This window comes from Plecotus auritus (genome assembly GCF_963455305.1).
Source record: "Plecotus auritus genome assembly, chromosome: 6".
In the NCBI taxonomy this organism is placed as follows: domain Eukaryota; kingdom Metazoa; phylum Chordata; class Mammalia; order Chiroptera; family Vespertilionidae; genus Plecotus; species Plecotus auritus.
The window spans coordinates 109603171-109609170 of record NC_137773.1 but is presented as its reverse complement, the minus strand read 5'-3'; positions in this window follow the sequence as shown (position 1 = coordinate 109609170).

Here is a 6000-nt window from a genome sequence, read left to right as displayed (position 1 = left end):
GAAGGTGGTTTCTAAAGGTGGTTATTTCTGGAAGTTGTAAAAATGTTTTTGAAAGTTGTAAGAATGTGGAAGTTATAAGAAGTTTATAAAAAGAAATGTTAAAAGGAAATTGATTAAGTGATACAGGCCAGTAAGCCAGGACAAGCAGAACAGGGAAACTGAAATATTAAAACAGCAGTTTGCAACCATCTAGAAAACTCTATCTTCCCTAAACCAAGGACTCTTAAGAGTAAATGATTTGTATTTTGCCTCCCTAAATAGAAGGTAGATAGCTTATGTCAAAGTACTCAAGGAGACTGATAGCAGAAATCCAATTAGTTATATATAATCTTTTGGTAAAATCAAGTATGACAACCTTCCTAGGGTTTGAATTTTAAGAAAGGTTTTTTTTGTTTTATCTAGAGTTGGCTGTAGGTGATTCCAATAGGCCCTGGAATGCCTCAAAATCTTCCTACAATGGAAACTAGGAACCAATTTCTTAGGAACTGTGTACTGGGTATCTCTTCTACTTTAATCTCTCTCAGGTTAGAAGGCCTCCTGACCCAAGGCCCTCTTGAGTTTCAGGTTCATTGCCATCAACTGGGAGAATACATTTGTTCTTATCAAGACTTGGAAGGGAAGCAAGTTGGAACCCTCCTGGGAAGGACCTTACCTGTCTTGCTTACCACAGAGACTGCTGTTCAGACTGCAGAGCGAGGTTGGACCCATCACACACGGGTTAAGGGCAGACACAGCTCAACTTGAACAGCCATACCAGGACATATTCCCTTGAAACTGATGCTAAAAACTGTGAGCTGTCTTAATAACCATCATGTACTGGCCTCTATTTGCTTTAGGAATCTGGCAAATTGCAGGGGCTTACAATGTGGGTTTGAGAAATGTATACAATCTTGATCATGCTTACCCAATTAAATTATTGGTTATAGATAACTTGGATGACTTGGATATTTCAGCCTTTAGGTCAAAAGATTGGCTAGGACTAGATTTAGGAGTAGATGTCACAGGATCCCCTAGGCCAGTGGTTGGCAAACTCATTAGTCAACAGAGCGGCAAACCGCGGCTCGCGAGCCACATGTGGCTTGCGAGCCGTAGTTTGCCGACCACTGCCCTAGGCCACTGCCACCACCATGCAAATAGAAGTAGGCTATAAGGGAACGCATGCCTGGGTGGAATGGATTAAATATTCTGCACATGCCCTGAATAAAAGCTACTGTTATGCTTGTGTGGCAAGAAGGCTAGAGGCCCAAGTTGTCCCATTTCCACTCTGATGGACCTCAGACAGTAACAGGATGGAATGTGTGCTTGCCTCGTACCAGGAGGAAACCACCTGAGGAAACGCTTCCTGTGACACGCTTGTCCTGTTGTTCCCATTCAACAGAGGTAAAGAGCAAGGACCCCCTAAAACGATCTGGCCTGGTCCACTGACGTAAACTATGCCTCCTGGCTCTCAAGGGGGGAACAGTGCTCGGAGTTTATGAGAAATTATCCGGATGCGTAAACGGCCGAGTATCCTCAGAAGCCCATCATGCTGCACTGCTGATACCCCGTGCTGGTGTCTTGCAGTGTCATGGGGGACCCTGACTTGTGGCCTTGCCCAGCAGTTGGAGTGGAACTTGCGCTCTGATACAATTGGCTACCCCTTTCACGTTGGTATATCCTAAACCTTTTTCATTGGACAGACTAGGAAGAGGAGAGAGAGTCTGGGGGGCTCCTTTGATCCCCATATATACACAGATCCCATTGGGGTTCCAGGAGGAGTGCCAAGGAGTTTAAGGCTAGAAATCAGATTGCCACTGGGTTTGAGTCTGTCCTATGCTGGTGGCCCACTGTAAACAAGAATGTAGTGGATTAATTATATTTTCTAGAACCAGCAAAGGCTTGTTAACTACATTTGAGACGCAGTTAAAGGTACAGCTGAACAGCTAGATGCCAGCAGCAGGATGACCTGGGAGAATAGGTTGACCTTGGATACGATTCTGGCAGAAAAAGGAGGAATATGTGCAATGTTGGGGGCCATTGCTGTACATTCATCCCTGACAACATAGCAGATGGAGCATCACTCAGGCCCTAAGGCATTGGTAGCTTCAGTGACCAGTGAGCTGGAGCCTGGGACCTAGGGTCCTTTCTCTGATTCCCTAGAGCGATGGTTTGGAAAGTGGAAAGGAGCAATGGTGTCACCTTCACCACTTTGATTAGGAGATACAGTGATGGGATGTTACATCATCCCATGTATGGAGCGTCTTATCCAAGGGTTAATCAAAACCGCATTGACCAAACAGCAAATTAGTGTTCTTCTAGACCAGTGGTCAGCAAACCGCGGCTCGCGAGCCACATGTGGCTCTTTGGCTCCTTGAGTGAGGCTCTTCCACAAAATACCATGTGCGGGCGTGCATGTACAGTGCAGTTGAAACTTCGTGACCCATGCGCAGAAGAGAGCGGTTTTCGGCTCTCAAAAGAAATTTCAATCGTTGTACTGTTGATATTTGCCTCTGTTGACTAATGAGTTTGCTGACCACTGTCCTAGATACTATAGAGCAGGAAAGTCAATGGATGTCAGCCGAGTTTGAAGAAAAGAGTCACTGCATGACTTGGCAGCTGCCATGTGGGCCGCATGGCTTGCAGCTCCCCTGGGGGCCGCCATCTTGAAACGGCAAAGGCCAACCCCTCCCTTTGAATTAACCAATCGCAAAAGACTGTGCGCCTGAGCTCCAATCAAGAGTGAGGAACGGGTCATATGCATCAGGGATTATAAAGCCAAGCAGACCGCCTGCTCGGTGTACGTGTGCTTCCAGACCATGTGTGCACACCCTTCTATGCAGAAGTCAAGATATTTGCCTTGCTGCCTGGCTCCCGAGTATGTTTTGTGTTCTACCAGGACCCCTGAATTTGGGGGCCTCCTTATTTCTAACAACACCATTCAAGGACCACCTAGAATCTCTGGCCTAACCCAGATGAACTGATTCAATGCAGGGCTCCTAGGCCTCAGCATGTTGTATCCCCATCTCCCTGGGCCCTCGGGAAGCCCTGTGCTCCATGGCTCCAGGCTGGGTCTCTGGGCTCAAGGAGCTGCCACCCAGGTCTGCCTGGCATTTCTGCTTTCAGAGAGGTACCAGGAGATGGGGAGGAACAGATGACCGCCCCTGATTGCCCAGCTGGGGCAATTGGAGACCGGTGGTAAGGACGCTAATGACAACATGGGAACCAGTGAAAGCCCAGTCGGGACTCCTGCAGGAGTCAGAGGGCAGCCTTCACCATACCATGGACCCCAACCCTCCCCAGGCCCCAGTGGAAATGTCTCAAGAAAAAGCACCTGAACAGAGCCTGTGGCAGGTGTATCGCAGGCATATTCCGCGTCTACAGGACAGCCATGGGATCAGCCATCCTGGGGGTAGAGATTGGGGAGCAGATCTCTGAGTTGTTTGGGAGAAGCCAGATCAGTGAGCAAATCTCCCAACTACATAAAAGTTTACTTGAGGTTTGAAAAAAAAAAAAACAACCACAAGTGAAAAAGACATGTCCGTGGCTGCTGTTTGCAATTCGCAGTGCGCGGTCCCATCCTCCTAGCCAGAGGGGTCAAAGTCATGTCTGGAAAGTGGGCCTGAACCAGCTGTGGAGATCAGCCTTGGCACTGGACACCACATCCCACTGGCCCCACCCCAGTGATGCGGAATTTTGGGGCTGGAACCCGGACTCTTTGTCCACCGGAGTTGAAGAATGAATCCACGGACAGAGGGTAGTATAGCAAAGGTGGAGATTTATTGAAGAACAAGTACAGACTCCCACATGGGTAGAGGGAAAGAGCCCCACAGAACGGACTCCCACGTGGGGAGGGGGGAAAGGGTCCTACTGACTTTCTGTTTCCATGGTTTATAAAGGCTGTAGTTCCTGTGTCCTGATACTAGTATCCCCACTGATTCGTCAAAATTCCCTTTCGAATTGGTTATATAGTGACTCCTGAGGCCCTCCTCCCTCATTGTCCTCCTATTCCTTCTGTGCTTTCTTCCTTCTTCTTTATTTTGACCTTTTTTGGCTACTTCCAGTTCCCTTGTCTTATGGAAATATACCTGTTGCTGCTTCCTTGTCTTATGTAAATACCACTGTTGCTGCTCCCTTGTCTTATGGAAATGTAGTGTCACCTGGCTTCCTTGTGTTATGGAAATATACCTTCTCCCCCTCTGTAGCCCTATGTTTTTTTCCATGGATGCCAATTCTAAAAATTCCCTAAACCTGCCTATGTTCCCCTAAAATTCCTATTTCACCAGCAGGTCCTGTGTGCTGTCTCCAGTTGCTCAAGCTCACCCTCATGAAAGCATGAGTGCGGGGCCAGGCTGGGGAGGCATTTATGCCAGGTCCCCTAACCTCCTTCCCCTGACAGGGACAAGCTGGCCTCCTGTCCAGACTAGCCCCCAACTTCCCAGCTGTGTGACTTTGGGCAGATTGCTTAATCTCCCCAAACCCCAGGGGCTGGGCAGGAGGAGGCTTCAGCCAGCGGGACCTTATGGGCTGGGGCCACCAGCTGCTGACCGCTTCCTTGAACCTCAGCTTGCAGTTCCAGGTTGAAGTAATCAGGACTTTACTTGGTTGCAAATGGAAGAAGTCGCTTCAGACTGCCTCAAGCAAACAGGAACTTCCTGAGAAGTTCAGGGATAGATCCTGGCTTCAGAACTGGCTGAATCGAGGGCCTCCAAAAATGACCAGAGGGTCCCCAGCATCACCAGTCTACCCTGCGGCCAGCTGCACCACCATGAAGGGGATAAACTCATCTTTCCTGCTGGTTTCCCCATCAGGATGCTATGTGGCCCAGCCCAGGCCACTGTCCTCCCAAAGAACTCTCAGGGGCTGGTCTCCCTAGCAGTGGGGATGCTGGGCTAGCAGCAGCTTCAGATGCCTCCACAGGGGTCCTAGCATTTATGCTCTCCACAAAGGACAGCTGTGAATCCCAGAGAAGGATGGGGGGCAGATCCGGACTCTGCTAGAAGCCGGGAGCTCCCTAACATCAGAGGGCCCGCTGACATCACCCATCCTCGCCTCAGTCACAGAGGGCGGAGGCTGGTCTGGGGTAGAACGGTCTGGCCTGCAGACTGGAGCTCTAGCCCCCAGCTGGGACCATGCCTGTTCCTGCCTCCCTCCTGGAATCTGTTCCCTTGGTAACCGCCCTGGCTCTACATGGACCTGTACCAGTCCCAACCCCAGCCCAGTCCTGGCAGAGCCTGGCACCCTCCCCATATCCCAACTGGAATTGTCTGGCTCAGTGTGACACTGGACTAGTGTCTGCCTCCCACCACTTTGAAAGTGCAGGAGGGCCAGGCTGGACCTATTTCCACTCAGTATTGAATCCCTAGCACCAGGAGACTGAGGGGCAAATACAGAGGCTGCGCTACACCCCATCAGGACGATTCCAGCCAAACTCCCTCCTTACAGTCACTGAGCCCCAGTTTTCTCATTGGGCAAATGTGTACAGCATACACCTCCTCCCCTCAGGGCATGCAGAGCCAACGTGAGTTAATGAGAGATTACATCAGGAAACGCTCTAGACTATGATGTAAAAAGTTTCGTTTTGTTCTCCACCATGACCGGGAGGATCTGTTAAGAGTTTCAGGATTTCTTCCTTTCTTCTTCTTCTTCTTCTTCTTCTTCTTCTTCTTCTTTTTTTTTTAAGTAAAAAACACCAGATGGCTTCAAAGTACGCAAATGTTGGGCCAGTCCTCGTGACCTCCCACGGGAGACCGACGCAGGGGCGCAGTAGGGAGGGGAGGGGACAGCCGGGAACCAGGGCGGGGAGCACCGGCCTCTGTGAGTCACGGGGCGGGTTGGGGCTCTTGGCTGGGGCCAGGAGCCCCCGGCGCGCGGGGCAGCTGCGCGGACAGCCCGGCCTGCCCGCTGAGGAGGGGCGGCTTCCCCGGCGGCCCCGCTTGGCTCTGGACCTGGGACGTCCTGGCCTCCGAGTTCCAGCTGTGCAGTAGAGACCAGGCGCGAATTCTGCCACCACCGACACTGCCT